Here is an 18,122-nt window from a genome sequence, read left to right on the forward strand (position 1 = left end):
GTGCACTAATCCTTTCATTGACACCAATAATGGGGCACCAATCCTTCCACTGACACAAATAATGGTGCACCAATCCTTTCATTGACACCAATAATGGGGCACCAATCCTTCCACTGACACTAATAATGGGGCACCATTCCTTCCATTGACACCAATAATGGGACACCAATCCTTTCATTGACACCAATAATGGGGCACCAATCCTTCCACTGACACTAATAATGGGGCACCATTCCTTCCATTGACACAAATAATGGGGCACCATTCCTTTCACTGACACAACTAATGTTGCACCAATCCTTCCATTGACACCAATACTGGGACATCATTCCTTCCACTGACACAAATAATGATGCACCAATCCTTCCATTGAAACCAATAATGGGGCACCATTCCTTCCATTGACACCAATAATGGGACACCATTTCTTCCACTGACACAACTAATGTTGCACCAATCCTTCCATTGACACCAGTAATAAGGCACCATTCCTTCCATTGACACCAATATTGGGGTATCAATCCTTCCATTGACACCAATATTGGGGCACCAATCCTACCATTGACACCAATAATGGGGCACTATTGCTCCACCTAATGCCAAAAATGCACTGTTTACTCCCACTGATGACAGGATAAATTTCTACTCCCAATGACCACAGTCCAGCCCCCGTAAAGTCTGAAGGACAGTAAACCAGCTCTTTATTTAGAAATTTTGGAGACCCCCTGGACTAGACTCACATAGTAGTCATTGTTACATGGTCAACATGCTCACCAGCTGCAACACAATACAAACTGAACACTGACAATTGCACCAGGCACAGGGCTGGAAAGAGAATGTCAAGAGAATGTTACTTCAAGAGATCTGATAATATCTCATTTCTGGTGAAGGGCTATTTTAGTAATTAGTGGCTTTTTAATGTGAGGGTTCCATCAAGTGGTTCTCTTAGTCAAGCTGCTTGGTAGTGGTTGGTGTCCTGTCTGAAAGGCAGATGTGGTGTGGCAGTATGCCTGGGAATGACATGGGGATAGGTTTGTGGCTGCTCAGCTAGTGGGGGGTGGGCTCTATTAGGTAGATTGTACGGGGTTTCGTGATTTCTAAGGGTGGTCCTGCCTATCACTGGTAGAGGAAGTGGGGACACAGACATCAATGTGGAGGTTTGGACTCTCTTGAATTTCCTTGCTTGGATTACCACTTTAAGATCAAGTAATGGTTAGCTTAGTATATAAAATGGGGGCTTATGGTCATAATGCAAAATAGAGAACCGGTAATAAAAATGGGGTATATTGTTCCTTTGCACAGGTATCATATCAACTCTGTGGGGGAAGGATCAGAAACTGGACGGAAGGCTAAAGCTGGCCTCTTGTTTCTCAGGAGATGGAGATCCCCATTGAGCATGCTGTCTGTGTGCATTACTGACTCCTTCCATGGTGCCCCAGAGCTGACAATCAACTTATCCATACAATGCTGCAAAAAAGAAAGCAAGTACCTGACTGTTTACAACGAACAATACAAGCTGAGCCAGTTCTGCATGAAGTTAATTTTCTTTGACCTGAACAAATGTTGTCCAATCACAATCACTCACGTGGAATCATGACTTTGGTACACCGATTTTCACATTGGTTAGTGCAGCACTTTTCATCGCCAGAACATTGTGAGTCGAAATGGCACCTATGTTGCATGACGCCTGAACAAGCTCTAGAGCTTACAGGGGGACAACTTCCTGGTTTTCGATCTGCAAGCAAAGTTATGTATGTAAGAAAATGAAATCCTTAAGGGTATATACATAATCCAAATCAAAAGTCACCAGGGAGTGAAAAGCAGGAATAGAGATCAGAGAGATCCGCACTCCAGTACACACATCTCACTCCCCAGTATCCATGTCACCAGTGATATCCACACTCAAGTACACACAGCTCACTCCCAGTATCCATGTCACCAGTGATATCTACACTCCAGTACACACAGCTCACTCCCCAGTATCCATGTCACCAGTGATATCCACACTCCAGTACACACAGCTCACTCCCAGTATCCATGTCACCAGTGATATCTACACTCCAGTACACACAGCTCACTCCCCAGTATCCATGTCACCAGTGATGTCCACACTCCAGTACACACATCTCACTCCCCAGTATCCATGTCACCAGTGATATCCACACTCAAGTACACACAGCTCACTCCCAGTATCCATGTCACCAGTGATATCTACACTCCAGTACACACAGCTCACTCCCCAGTATCCATGTCACCAGTGATATCCACACTCCAGTACACACAGCTCACTCCCAGTATCCATGTCACCAGTGATATCTACACTCCAGTACACACAGCTCACTCCCCAGTATCCATGTCACCAGTGATATCCGCACTCCAGTACACACCTCACTCCCCAGTATCCATGTCACCAGTGATATCCACACTCCAGTACACACAGCTCACTCCCCAGTATCCATGTCACCAGTGATATCCACACTCCAGTACACACAGCTCACTCCCCAGTATCCATGTCACCAGTGAGATCTACACTCCAGTACACACAGCTCACTCCCCAGTATCTATGTCACCGGTGATATCTACACTCCAGTACACACAGCTCACTCCCCAGTATCCATGTCACCAGTGATATCTACACTCCAGTACACACAGCTCACTCCCCAGTATCCATGTCACCAGTGATATCTACACTCCAGTACACACAGCTCACTCCCCAGTATCCATGTCACCAGTGATATCTACACTCCAGTACACACACCTCACTCCCCAGTATCCATGTCACCAGTGATATCTACACTCCAGTACACACAGCTCACTCCCCAGTATCCATGTCACCAGTGATATATACACTCCAGTACACACAGCTCACTCCCAGTATCCATGTCACCAGTGATATCCACACTCCAGTACACACAGCTCACTCCCCAGTATCCATGTCACCAGTGAGATCCACACTCCAGTACACACAGCTCACTCCCCAGTATCCATGTCACCAGTGATATCTACACTCCAGTACACACAGCTCACTCCCCAGTATCCATGTCACCAGTGATATCCACACTCCAGTACACACAGCTCACTCCCCAGTATCCATGTCACCAGTGATATCTACACTCCAGTACACACAGCTCACTCCCCGGTATCCATGTCACCAGTGATATCCGCACTCCAGTACACACAGCTCACTCCCCAGTATCCATGTCACCAGTGATATCTACACTCCAGTACACACAGCTCACTCCCAGTATCCATGTCACCAGTGATATCTACACTCCAGTACACACAGCTCACTCCCCAGTATCCATGTCACCAGTGATATCCGCACTCCAGTACACACCTCACTCCCCAGTATCCATGTCACCAGTGATATCCACACTCCAGTACACACAGCTCACTCCCCAGTATCCATGTCACCAGTGATATCTACACTCCAGTACACACAGCTCACTCCCCAGTATCCATGTCACCAGTGATATCTACACTCCAGTACACACAGCTCACTCCCCAGTATCCATGTCACCAGTGAGATCCACACTCCAGTACACACAGCTCACTCCCCAGTATCCATGTCACCAGTGATATCTACACTCCAGTACACACAGCTCACTCCCCAGTATCCATGTCACCAGTGATATCCACACTCCAGTACACACAGCTCACTCCCAGTATCCATGTCACCAGTGATATCTACACTCCAGTACACACAGCTCACTCCCCAGTATCCATGTCACCAGTGATATCCACACTCCAGTACACACAGCTCACTCCCAGTATCCATGTCACCAGTGATATATACACTCCAGTACACACAGCTCACTCCCAGTATCCATGTCACCAGTGATATCCACACTCCAGTACACACAGCTCACTCCCCAGTATCCATGTCACCAGTGAGATCCACACTCCAGTACACACAGCTCACTCCCCAGTATCCATGTCACCAGTGATATCTACACTCCAGTACACACAGCTCACTCCCCAGTATCCATGTCACCAGTGATATCCACACTCCAGTACACACAGCTCACTCCCCAGTATCCATGTCACCAGTGATATCTACACTCCAGTACACACAGCTCACTCCCCGGTATCCATGTCACCAGTGATATCCGCACTCCAGTACACACAGCTCACTCCCCAGTATCCATGTCACCAGTGATATCTACACTCCAGTACACACAGCTCACTCCCAGTATCCATGTCACCAGTGATATCTACACTCCAGTACACACAGCTCACTCCCCAGTATCCATGTCACCAGTGATATCCGCACTCCAGTACACACCTCACTCCCCAGTATCCATGTCACCAGTGATATCCACACTCCAGTACACACAGCTCACTCCCCAGTATCCATGTCACCAGTGATATCTACACTCCAGTACACACAGCTCACTCCCCAGTATCCATGTCACCAGTGATATCTACACTCCAGTACACACAGCTCACTCCCCAGTATCCATGTCACCAGTGAGATCCACACTCCAGTACACACAGCTCACTCCCCAGTATCCATGTCACCAGTGATATCTACACTCCAGTACACACAGCTCACTCCCCAGTATCCATGTCACCAGTGATATCCACACTCCAGTACACACAGCTCACTCCCAGTATCCATGTCACCAGTGATATCTACACTCCAGTACACACAGCTCACTCCCCAGTATCCATGTCACCAGTGATATCCGCACTCCAGTACACACCTCACTCCCCAGTATCCATGTCACCAGTGATATCCACACTCCAGTACACACAGCTCACTCCCCAGTATCCATGTCACCAGTGATATCTACACTCCAGTACACACAGCTCACTCCCCAGTATCCATGTCACCAGTGATATCTACACTCCAGTACACACAGCTCACTCCCCAGTATCCATGTCACCAGTGATATCTACACTCCAGTACACACACCTCACTCCCCAGTATCCATGTCACCAGTGATATATACACTCCAGTACACACAGCTCACTCCCAGTATCCATGTCACCAGTGATATCCACACTCCAGTACACACAGCTCACTCCCCAGTATCCATGTCACCAGTGAGATCCACACTCCAGTACACACAGCTCACTCCCCAGTATCCATGTCACCAGTGATATCTACACTCCAGTACACACAGCTCACTCCCCAGTATCCATGTCACCAGTGATATCCACACTCCAGTACACACAGCTCACTCCCAGTATCCATGTCACCAGTGATATCTACACTCCAGTACACACAGCTCACTCCCCAGTATCCATGTCACCAGTGATATCCGCACTCCAGTACACACCTCACTCCCCAGTATCCATGTCACCAGTGATATCCACACTCCAGTACACACAGCTCACTCCCCAGTATCCATGTCATCAGTGATATCTACACTCCAGTACACACAGCTCACTCCCCAGTATCCATGTCACCAGTGATATCTACACTCCAGTACACACAGCTCACTCCCCAGTATCCATGTCACCAGTGATATCTACACTCCAGTACACACAGCTCACTCCCCAGTATCCATGTCACCAGTGAGATCCACACTCCAGTACACACAGCTCACTCCCCAGTATCCATGTCACCAGTGATATCTACACTCCAGTACACACAGCTCACTCCCCAGTATCCATGTCACCAGTGACATCCGCACTCCAGTACACACAGCTCACTCCCCAGTATCCATGTCACCGGTGACATCCGCACTCCAGTACACACAGCTCACTCCCCAGTATCCATGTCACCGGTGATATCCGCACTCCAGTACACACAGCTCACTCCCAGTATCCATGTCACCAGTGAGATCCGCACTCCAGTACACACAGCTCACTCCCCAGTATCCATGTCACCAGTGATATCTACACTCCAGTACACACAGCTCACTCTCCAGTATCCATGTCACCAGTGATATATACACTCCAGTACTCACAGCTCACTCCCCAGTATCCATGTCACCAGTGATATCCGCACTCCAGTACACACAGCTCACTCTCCAGTATCCATGTCACCAGTGATATATACACTCCAGTACTCACAGCTCACTCCCCAGTATCCATGTCACCAGTGAGATCTACACTCCAGTACACACAGCTCACTCCCCAGTATCCATGTCACCAGTGAGATCTACACTCCAGTACACACACCTCACTCCCCGGTATCCATGTCACCAGTGATATCCGCACTCCAGTACACACAGCTCACTCCCCAGTATCCATGTCACCAGTGATATCTACACTCCAGTACACACAGCTCACTCCCCAGTATCCATGCCACCAGTGATATCTACACTCCAGTACACACAGCTCACTCCCCAGTATCCATGTCCCCAATGAGTTGTTGAAATAATAGTTCTGTTATTTGGGTATAACATGAATTTCCTTTATAGGTTTTGTGACCCTTCCTATCATGTTTGGATTGTGCATACTTTAAGGTTTCTTACCTCCAGGTTCTGTGCACCTCATTTCGCAGTAGGTTTGGCAGCACTTTTTTATTCCATAACAATCCGAATCAAAGCGGCATGGATGTTCACTTTTATGTTCACAGTTTGGGGGGACCACCTGAGGGGGAGCTGGCGATCCGGGACATTGTCCTGGCTTGGAAGCTGAAACAACCAAAAAGTTGTTGATTTGCCAACACATTCTGAGTTTGTAAAGGAAAAAGCTGGGTGTGGAGTAACTCACGAGGTATGCTAAAGTGGCCTCTCATTCAGTATTATTTCTTTTAGCATGTCTTAAAATTTAAAAAGCACCTTTTAAGTGTTTTTTCAGCTGAATAAATCAAAGTCCATGAATTATAACCATAATACATTTTTTTTACAGGAAAATGAAGGGTCAGCTCACTAAGCTGCGAGAGTTTTTTTGACTGTGATTTAGTATGGCAAGCCTTTAGGTGCTCTGAGTACAGCATTCTGGTATATGTCAGAGCTATATAAATTTATAATAATAATAGTGTGTGACTGTAGGGGGAAATTAGAGTGTAAGCTCCTCTGGTACAGAGACTGATGTGACTAACTCAGTGTGTTCTCTGTACAGCACTGCGGTATATGTCAGAGCTATATCAATGTATAATAATAGTGTGTGACTGTGGGGGGACATTAGAGTGTAAGCTCCTCTGGTACAGAGACTGATGTGACTGGCTCAGTGTTCTCTGTACAGCACTGCGGTATATGTTAGAGCTATATAAATGTATAATAATAGTGTGTGACTGTGGGGGGACATTAGACTGTAAGCTCCTCTGGTACAGAGACTGATGTGACTGACTCAGTGTTCTCTGTACAGCACTGCGGTATATGTCAGAGCTATATCAATGTATAATAATAGTGTGTGACTGTGGGGGGACATTAGAGTGTAAGCTCCTCTGGTACAGAGACTGATGTGACTGGCTCAGTGTTCTCTGTACAGCACTGCGGTATATGTTAGAGCTATATAAATGTATAATAATAGTGTGTGACTGTGGGGGGACATTAGAGTGTAAGCTCCTCTGGTACAGAGACTGATGTGACTGACTCAGTGTTCTCTGTACAGCACTGTGGTATATGTCAGAGCTATATAAATTTATAATAATAATAGTGTGTGATAGGGACATTAGATTGTAAGCTCCTCTGGCACAGAGACTGATGTGACTGCGTCAGTGTTCTCGATATAGTGCTGTGGTATGTCAGAGCTGTAGACATAAAATATAGAGTGCCTTGAAAAAGTATTCATACCTCTTGAAATTTTCCACATTTTATCATGTAAATGTATTTTATTGGAATTTTATGTGATAGACCAACACAAAGTGTCACATAATTGTAAAGTGGAAGCAAAATGATAAATGTTTTTCTACTTTGTTCACAAATAAAAATCTGAAAAGTGTGTTGTGCAGTTGTATTCAGCCCCCTTTACTCTGATACTCCTGACTAAAATATTGCCTTCAGAAGTCACCTAATTCGTAAATAGAGTCCCCCTGTGTGTCATGTGATCTCAGTATCAATACAGCTGTTCTGTGAAGCCCTCAGAGGCTTGTTAGAGAACATTAGTGAACAAACAGCATCATGTAGGCCAAGGAACACACCAGACAGGTCAGGGATAAAGTTGTGGAGAGTTTTAAAACAGGGTTAGGTTATTAAAAATATCCCAAGCTTTGACCATCTCCTGGAGCACTGTTCAATCCATCAACTGAAAATTGAAAGAGTATGGCACAACTGCAAACCTACCAAGACATGGCTGTCCACCTACACTGACAGGCCGGACAAGGAGAGCATTCATCAGAGAAGCAGCCAAGAGGCCCATGGTAACTGGAGGAGCTGCAGAGATCCACAGCTCAGATGGGAGAATCTGTCCACAGGACAACTATTAGTCGTGCACTCCACAAATCGGGCCTATATGGAAGAGAAGCAAGAAGAAAGCCATTGTTGGAAGAAAGCCATAAGAAGTCCCTTTTGCAGTTTGCGAGAAACCATGTGGGGGACACAGCAAACATGTGGAAGAAGGGGCTCTGGTCAGATGAAACCAAAATTGACCTTTCTGACCTAAAAGCAAAATGCTATGTGTGGTGGAAGACTAACACTGCACATGACCCTGAGCACACCATCCCCACCGTGGCAGCATCAGGTTGTTGGGATGTTTTACTTCACAGGGACAGGGAAGCTGGACAGAGTTGATGGGAAGAATGATGGAGCCAAGCACAGGGCAATCTAAGAAGAAAATCTGTTAGAGTCTGCAAAAGACTTGAGACCGGGGCGGAGGTTCACCTTCCAGCAAGACAACAACCCGAAACATCCAGCCAGAGCTACAATGGAATGGTTTAGATCAAGCATATTCATGTGTTTGAATGGCCCAGTCACAGTCCAGACCGAAATCCAATGGAGAATCTGTGGCAAGACTTGAAAATTGCTGTTCCCAGACGCTCTCCATCCAATCTGACAAAGCTTGAGCGATTCTGCAAAGAAAAATGGGCAGAAATGTCCCTCTCTAGATGTGCAAAGAGACATCCCCAAAAAGACTTGCAGCTGGAATTACAGCCAAAGGTGGTTCTAGAAAGTATTGACTCCGGGGGGCGGGTGTGGAACACAAATCACAGATTTATTGGTCACAAATGTTGAACACCATTTCTCATTTTCCTTCCACTTCACAATTATGTGCCACTTTGTGTCGGTCCATCACATCCAATCCCAATAAAATACATTTATGTTTTTGGTTGTAACATGTGGAAAATTTCAAGGGGTAGGAAGACTTTTTCAAGGCACTGAGATACTGTGGTGGCTCTTTCCAGTAGACAGATTTCAAGGAGAAATACTGTTCCAAAACTCCACTTCTCTCCAATCACAGTGCCGGCCAGGAGATCCCACCTTTGCTCCATGCACTGTCATTTAATGAAATACAGAGCTGCACATTGGTGACATCACTATTCATTAAAAAAGGCCTTATTCAGCTCAAACATGTTGGAAATCCCTGACTTAGAACCACTCTGCTCTGACACAGTTAACCATTAACCACTTCCAGTCCGGACACTTTTACCCCCTTCCTGTCCAGGGCAATTTTCAGCTTTCAGCGCTTTCACACTTTGAATGACAATTGCGCGGTCATGCAATACTCTACCCATATGAATTTTTTACCATTTTTTTGAGACAGATAAAGCTTTATTTTGGTGGTATTTATTCACCGCTGGGATTTTTTTTTTTTGCTATGTAAATGAAAATGTCCAAAACTTTTGAAAAAAAGTGTTTTTTTGAATAAAATTTTGCAAATAAATAATATTTCATCATAAATCTTGGCCAAAATTTATTCCGTTATTTTTTTAGTAAAAAAAGAAAAATCCAAATTAGTTTATAACCAAAAATTATAATTTTTAAACATTTTTTTTTACATTTTTAATTTATTTTTTTATATTATTATTTTTTATTTTTATTTTTTTTTTACATACTGTCACCCTAGCAGTACAGTGTCACCATGGTGACACTGTACTACTTGTGGGGGGTGATGAAGATTTTTTTTTTTTTTACACTGATTGCTTTTACACCCATATAGGATGTAAAATCAATCATTTCTCTTTCTCTCTGTCTGCATTCTTGCAGTCATTGAGAAGTACTGAGTGAGCTGTGATTGGTCAACACTTGTCACATGGTACAAGGCTGTTATGAATAGCCTTGTACCATGTGACCTCTGTGATCATTCACAGATTTCACACGTAGTAAGCAATGATGTCATGAGTGACATCTTGCTTACTACTTTGCATGTGATCACTGATTGGCCAATCAGTGATCACATGATCGGGACCTCCTACAGAGGTCCCATCCGACGATCGGTGTTTCACTGTGTCCAGAGGACACAGCGGGCACCAGATCGCGGTGCTGCGTGCTCCCAGGGAGCGCGCACAGCTAGAAAAGGCGGGTGCCGTTTATGAACGGCAACCCGTCCCTGCACTGCCACCACCCTGCCGTTTATAAACAGCAGGCGGACGGCAAGTGGTTAAAGTGGATCTTCACTCTCTCAATCAACGTTGACTATTTTGAGTCCTTATGCTGCTAGTAAATAGATAGGAGGGTATATCATATTTACTTGTATTAAACTTTTTGTTTTTCACATTTTGTTTCACATTATTTTTTCACATTTCTTCATAGAGGGGTGGTCCAACATATTTTTCTTGGCTGAACAAAGCTTTTTATAAAGAGCGATGCAGGGCTTGTGATGGAGCGTAGGCAGGGCAGAACACACAAAGAAGATGGTAAACATACAAAGCTGTTTTAACAAAAATGACAGTCACTCAATTGGGGTCTGCAGATAGCGTGGCAGTACCCAGTCTAGGGGAATAGCAAGGAGAGGGCTCAAATAATTGTAATCCGTCCCCAAGGGGGGGGCAAGGTTAGAGTCTCTAGCAAATTGTAATCCAAGTATGGAGCAGAGGGGTAACAGAGTTCAAGGACAGTCCAGGGGGGAATAAAACAGGGGGGCACACACTTACGGCTCGGGTTCACAGCAGGCGACAGTACAGGGGGAGACCCTCCTCAGCACACAACAGAAGGTCCTAACAGCAGGTACCAGTCCTGAGTACCGGCAGTCTACTCCATGGGAAATAATCCTCCCAATCTTAGCATCAGCGTCAGAAGTAGTAATAATCCTCCCAAGCGTTGGGTATTGCTGCAGCATGTCAGTATTGGGAATAATCTCCTCGATCTCCACCCCAGGGCAGCAGTACTAATAATAACTCCCCCCAGCTCAGGGACAGCAATAAAAGCCCTTTGGGGTCTTTTGCAGAGTGCTCCAGGGTTCTCGCCTCAGAGTGCAGACCTTTCCTGGCAGCTGCACAGCGGTGAAGAACTACAAGACCCTCCCTGCAGGCCTTCTTAAGCCTGTATGGAGCGTCCCTGGTCGCCCTAGCAACCGGGGGTGGCATGCCTAGTCGCCCAGCAACGAGGCACACCCCCTTGACATGGGCCGTGCTCTCGGGAGCGTGGCCTTTGTCCTCTGAGTAGTGCAACCCTGGGAAAAACCTCTGGGCCCGCGCTTTGTCGGGGCCATGGGCATCAGTGTGGTTGCCGCAGCCTGGACTCCCTGGTGAGTTGCCCGCCCTCTTCCTCCCAGGATGTGCCCTGGGATGTGCGGGCTTCTCAGACAGGAGAGGGGGGGAGTGATGAAAGTCAAACCTCTCAACCTGGATGGCTCACATCAAAGGTCTGTGAAAGGATGGGGGGGGGGCAGGAGGGGGGAAGCTGTAGAGAGGGAGAGAAGCAAAAGAGACATGCACACCGTGACAGTCAAGAGACAGGCGCCTGCACATTGTGACAGGTTGCTCTTAGAAACCATGAGGCCCCATACAGCCAACCTGACAGCCCCCCCAAAAAGACCACAGTTTACTATGCTTCAGTTATGAATGACCACAGTGAGTGATCAGTACCAATCACCCATTGTGTTCATGCAGGTTTAGCACTACCACTTTAGGAGTTGCAAGAGATTTCAGGTGCACCTATAGTTCTCCACAGCTGGGCAACACGCATCTTCACACAAGCTTGCATCCCAAGTCAGAGATCAGTCCTCGAGCTTTGTTTTTTAGATTTTTATTAGGGGATTTGAACTGGGATAGGGTTGGGGGTGTACAGGATGCCCAAGGGAACTGATAAATGGAGGACAACTAGCCAACTAGCTAGTTAGCTAGTCAGCATCTCCTTGGTGTACCACCTCAGACCCTAGATGAATTTCTCCTCTTCACCCAGCAATCTGGAGGTACCCCTGAACAGGGGACCTGGTTCCTGTCCCTTTAAAAGATGAACAGTCACTGGCAGGTGGCTAATCTAGCTTCCCACCAAAGTGTTCCTTTCCCTATCTGCCCAGGGGGTGTAGGTGTACTGACTCAGATCCTCTCCTGTATCGCTGCTAGGTTGATGGCTGCTACCAGGCCTATCAGCTGGGCTGCTCCTTCCCTCCCATACTGGTGGTCCTTGCTCAGGGGGCCTGTGAGCTCTGAGTTTTCCCCCTTTCCAGCTCCAGGCCCACTGGGCCTCCTCACAGCCTCTTTCCTTCAGCCTCACATCTTCCTCTCTATCTTCCACCCAAACTCTCCTGCAGCTGAGCAGGCTCCAAAAATTTTAAGAGTGTCCCAACTCCTTGCCAAGCCTTCTGTTGGGGATTGGCCCTCAAGAGTTCAAGCCAGCCACTCCTCAGATACATCCAATTCCTCTTGGGCCTTCCTACAAAACCCCAGAGCAGGGGGAAATTCCAGAGGAGCTGGCTTGCAGAGCCTCTCAGTTCCTGACCACAATTTGACCTTCTGGCTCTTATACCCAGGCTGCTACTCAGTCTTCCTCACTGAGAATCTTGACTCTAGCTAAACTAGGAGGGTGCTACATCCACCCTCCATTGAAAACAGCCATGTCCTCATTGGCTGGGGGCAAAAGATCAAAAAATGGCTCTTGAGCCCAGGAGCAGGGCATCATATACAGAAAAATGGGAGGATAGAGTCCACAATGTGCAGGATACAAAAACCTGCTAGACTGGGATCCTGCATCAGCCCTAGAAGTATTTCCACTGGCTTGGCATTCTCACCATAGTGCCATCAGACGTCTGGGCAGCCACAGAGTAACTTCGGTCGGGCTGGCCAGCCTTGACAACTACCACCCGATCTCTATAAATAGCCCTGCTCCATTCCTGCTTGATATTTTGAAAGCGGGCTCAAGCTCCATCCAAATGAGACCCTCTTAAATGTTTGGAGACATGCACGTGGTCCAAGATTAAGTCCTCCTCCCATTGAGCTTGGGACTCTTCAACTACACTATATTGCCAAAAACCTGCCTTTACACACACCTGAACTTTAATGGCCTCCAAGTCTTAGTCCGTAGGGTTAAATATTGAGTTGGCCCCGCCCTTTGCAGCTATAACAGCTTCAACTCTTCTGGGAAGGCCGTCCACAAGGTTTAGGAGGGTGTCTATGGAAAGATTTGACCATTCTTCCAGAAGTGCATTTGTGAGGTCAGGCACTGATGTCAGACGAGAAGGCCTGGCTCTCAGTCTCCGCTCTAATTCATTCCAAAAGTGTTCTATGGGGTTGAGGTCAAGACTCTGTGCAGGCCAATCAAGTTCCTCCACACTCCAAATTTGCTCATCCATGTCTTTATGGACCTTGCTTTGTGTACTGGTGCACAGTCATGTTGGAACAAGAAGGGGCCATCCCCAAACTCTTCCCACAAAGTTTGAAACATTAAATTGCCCAAGATGTCTTGGTATGCTGACACCATAAGAGTTCCCTTCACTGGAACTAAAGGTCCAAGCCCAACCCCTGAAAAACAACCCCACACCATAATCCCCCCTCCACCAAACTTTACACTTGGAACAATGCAGTCAGGCAAGTACTGTTCTCCTGGCAACCACCAAACCCAGACATGTCCATCGGATTGCTAGACAGGGAAGTGTGATTGGTCACTCCAGAGAAGACGTCTCCACTGCTCTAGAGTCCAGTGGCGGTGTGCTTTGCACCACGGCATCCAATGTTTTGCATTGCACTTGGTGATGTAAGGCTTGGATGCAGCTGTACTGTTGTGCTAATCTGAAGGCCACACGATGTTTGGAGGTCTTTAGCTATTGTCTCTGCAGACAGTTGGCAACGTTTACGCACTGTGCAATTCAGCATGGAGGTGATTGAAACACCTGAATTCAATAATTTGGAGGGGTGTCCCAATATGTTTGGGAATATAGTGTATGTCCATAACAGCTTGGGGGGACATAAAGATAATCCCCACTCTAAACTCTTGAATAAAAGCTGCTTCCTTTAAATCAGAATTATCTCACCTCGCTGTCGTGTAGTGGTCCGACACAACCATCTGAGCAACACTTTAAATCCCCAGTGCACTGAAAGTCATTTGCACATGTAGATTCCACAGAACCACCAATGTGTAAACAAGCATGAAAGCATCTAATGTACTGATCATCAATTCATCAATTTAAAACAATCACAATTGCGTTGGTTGTATTTGGTTAGGGGAGTAAAGCTAAAAATTAGTTTTTTGTTTGCAAAAAAGAAGAATGTTAGAAGCCCCGTTAGGTTTCATTGCTTTCTGTACCCCCACTGGGGAGATTCACTCTCATTTTTTGTTTTGGTGAACATTGTGTCTGGGGCATTAAGTAAGGAAAAAGTCTTCCAATGGAGATGCTTGGTGTGGTCCAGGGGCGGACTGACCATTTGGAAACTCGGGCACTGCCCGAAGGCCTGGGGTCAGTAGGGGATGAGATGCCCCTGGTACCTTTTTCATAGGCTTTTTTGAGTTTGCGCAAGGACACAGGGGCCTCATGATCCCCAATTGCCCAGGGGCCCCATGAGTTGTCAGTCTGCCCCTGGTGTGGTCACCAATGTTTAAGAATTCCTCTCCTTTCCTGTTGTGTTTGTGAGGCAGTAAGTTAGGGGACATCTCACAAAGGAACACACTGAAGGCAAATACAAGGGATCTTCAAAAGATTTCTGCACTTTTTCTTACTAAATAGAGTTAAAAAAAGTATGGAATATTTTTGAAGAACCCTTGTAGAAAACAAAGGATGGGGTTTTGCTCATCTAGACTAGAAAGGCTAGAAAGTTTTTGGCTTTAGATGTACTTCAACCATCATGAAGAGTGAGCATTGCACAGTGGATATCCCAAAGATACCAATTGTCCTGGATTTGCCAGGACAGTCTCGCATTTTGAACCTCAGTCCCATTGATGCTGTGTCCCAGGCCATGTCACAACAAACCAACTTAACCCTTATTTCACTTATTGCACATGCGCAGTAACCCAGTAAGACATTCCTTGTCTCTATCGAGCGAAGTCAGTTGGCAGTCCCTGTATAATTAGAGATGGGTGTGGGTGGGCCACTCTGGTAAGTGGACAGGGTTAGGACTGCTTGGTCAATGTGTGAGTCTAATGCAGGCCATAGACGGGTCGAAAATCGGTCGATTTTTCTTTTAAAAAACGAAAAATTGGTCGTTCAAGCGGCCGACGTTACCGGCAACGGTAAAAAAAATTGGCCGATTTTCATCCCGTCTACAGCCGGCAAAAATTGTCTCTGCAGAGAGCTCCGCTATTTCTTTTGACAGTTCCTTCACATTTATAGTGGTTGCAACAATGTATCTATTTGTATCCATTTAGGATACAGATGTTTTTATTCGGAAACAAATAAATACATTGTTGCAACCGCTATAAATGTCAAGGAACTGTCAGAAGAAATAGCGGAGCTCTCTGCAGGGACACTTTTTTGCCGGACTGGAATTCCTCTTCTTCTTCATCCTCTTCTTCTTTATCCTCTTCTTCTTCATCCTCTTCTTCTTCCTCTTCATCTTCTTCATCCTCTTCTTCATCTTCTTCATCTTCCTCTTCATCCTCTTCTTCTTCTTCATCCTCTTCTTCTTCCTCTTCATCCTCTTCTTCTTCTTCTTCATCCTCTTCTTCTTCTTCATCCTCTTCTTCTTCTTCTTCATCCTCTTCTTCTTCTTCTCTTCTTCATCCTCTTCTTCTTCTTCATCCTCTTCTTCTTCTTCTTCTTCATCCTCTTCTTCTTCTTCTTCATCCTCTTCTTCTTCCTCTTCATCCTCTTCTTCTTCTTCTTCATCCTCTTCTTCTTCTTCATCCTCTTCTTCTTCTCTTCATCCTCTTCTTCTTCTTCTCTTCTTCATCCTCCTCTTCTTCATCTTCCTCTTCTTCTTCTTCTTCTTCATCCTCTTCTTCTTCTTCTTCATCCTCTTCTTCTTCTTCCTCTTCTTCTTCTGCTTCTTCATCCCCTTCTTCTTCTGCCTCTTCATCTTCTTCTTCTTCTGCCTCTTCTGCTTCTTCATCCTCTTCTTCTTCTTCATCCTCTTCTTCTTCCTCTCCTTCCTCTTCTTCTTCCTCTTCTTCATCCTCTTCTTCTTTTTTCTTCTTCTTTTTGTCTCCCTCTTGCAGGTCACTGCTCATGTGCAGATTTTTTTATCGGTAAAAGATCGGCCGATTTGCCCATCATTTCCGCGAAAATCGGCCGATCGGCAAAATCGGACGATTTTTTTCCAACTTTACCGATAAAAACAATCTGCCAAAATACCGAAAAAAGGCCGAACATTTAGCCCACTAACGATCCGAAAATCGGCCCATCTATGGCCTGCATAAGTCAGAATATGGGTAAGGTTAGCTGTGTCCTGGGGACTGATGGTGACCTCTTGGTAAGTATGATCCCAGCATGTGGCATGTATACCCCAGGCATATTTCTGAATATCATAAGGGGGTACTGCTTCCTATGGGAATTTAACCCTTTTTCAATTTAAATAGACAACTTCCACAAGGAAGGTGGTTCTACATATCCTACGCTCCAAGAATTGCGTCTTTCAGATCTTGCCTAGTTCTGGTATAGTCAACAAAATGTAAGTAGAATGAAATTGCTTCATTCACTTATTTATCTTGCTTGACTGCAGATTTATTGTAAGAAGGCACAATGATGGACATGTCCGGATGAACAGACATGAAAGAAGAAACCTTGACACATTTTGCTTAATCATAAGGATAAAACATTCATTCAGTGGGAAACAATTATGGAGTAAATATCCACCTTCATTTTAATCAAGCCACAACTATTGCTGTCTACGTAATAAATACTTCATTCATGAGTACCAAAAGTTGAAATAAAAATAAAATAAAACAAAACACAAATGAAATACAAGTTACTTTAATCCTCAGTTAATCAACATATTTATATAATCAATGCATCTATCATACCTACAGTCAAGCAAGATAAACAAGTGAATCAAATGACCATGAGCCACATTAAGGGGTTCAAAGTAAATATTACCTGGGATACAGGGGTAAGTAAAAACTGTTTATCGGGTGTGGAGTGGACTCTGTGAGCATGTTAACAACCACAACTTTAGGAAAATGCAAATTTTAATTCAGTTTTTCATTAACAAGATAGTGATTTTACACACAACCCTACTGTTACTGTTGAGGGTACTAGAAAATTCTACCATGTTCCAAGAAACTGCTAGAATCCTCTCCTGTGTTCCAAGAGACTGAAAGAAACCTTTCCCATGTTCCAGGGCACTGCTGGAAAGTATCCCATGTTCAAAGAGGCTGCCAGAAACCTATCTCATGTTCAAACAGGCTGCCAGAAACTTCTTTTGTGTTCCAAGAGACTACCAGAAACCTCTATCATGTTCCAAGAGACTACCAGAAACCTCCTCTATGTTCCAAGAGACTCATAGAAACCTTTCTCCTTTTCCAAGAGACTCCCAGAAACCTCTTGTTCCAAGAGACGTCCATGCTTGAGATGACTATAGTTGTATTAGTGAACTTTGCTATAGAAACATTTGAGTATTGTCCGTGATACTTTTTTTTTTAAATTTGCACTAATACACAATTTCCCAAGACAAGGTTTCGGGGTGTGCCCCCTTCAAGGTGTAAGCAGTACTTCTTAGACCTTACAGAAGGGGGCACACCTCTAAAGCTTGTCCTGAAAAAATGGATGTTAACACAAAAAAAAAAAATCATGGACACTACTCAAGAGACTTTCAGAAACATCTGTCATATTCCAACAGACTCCCCCCCAAAAAATGTCATGTTCCAAGAGACTCCAAGAAACCTCTCTCATATCCCAAGAGACTCCCAGAAACCTAACCCTTGTTCCATGAGATTACCAGAGGCCTCTACCATATTCCAAGAGACACCCAGAAACAT

Source organism: Staurois parvus, unplaced genomic scaffold (genome assembly GCF_062004578.1).
Source record: "Staurois parvus isolate SC_StPar_1 unplaced genomic scaffold, SC_StPar_1.0 ptg001181l, whole genome shotgun sequence".
In the NCBI taxonomy this organism is placed as follows: domain Eukaryota; kingdom Metazoa; phylum Chordata; class Amphibia; order Anura; family Ranidae; genus Staurois; species Staurois parvus.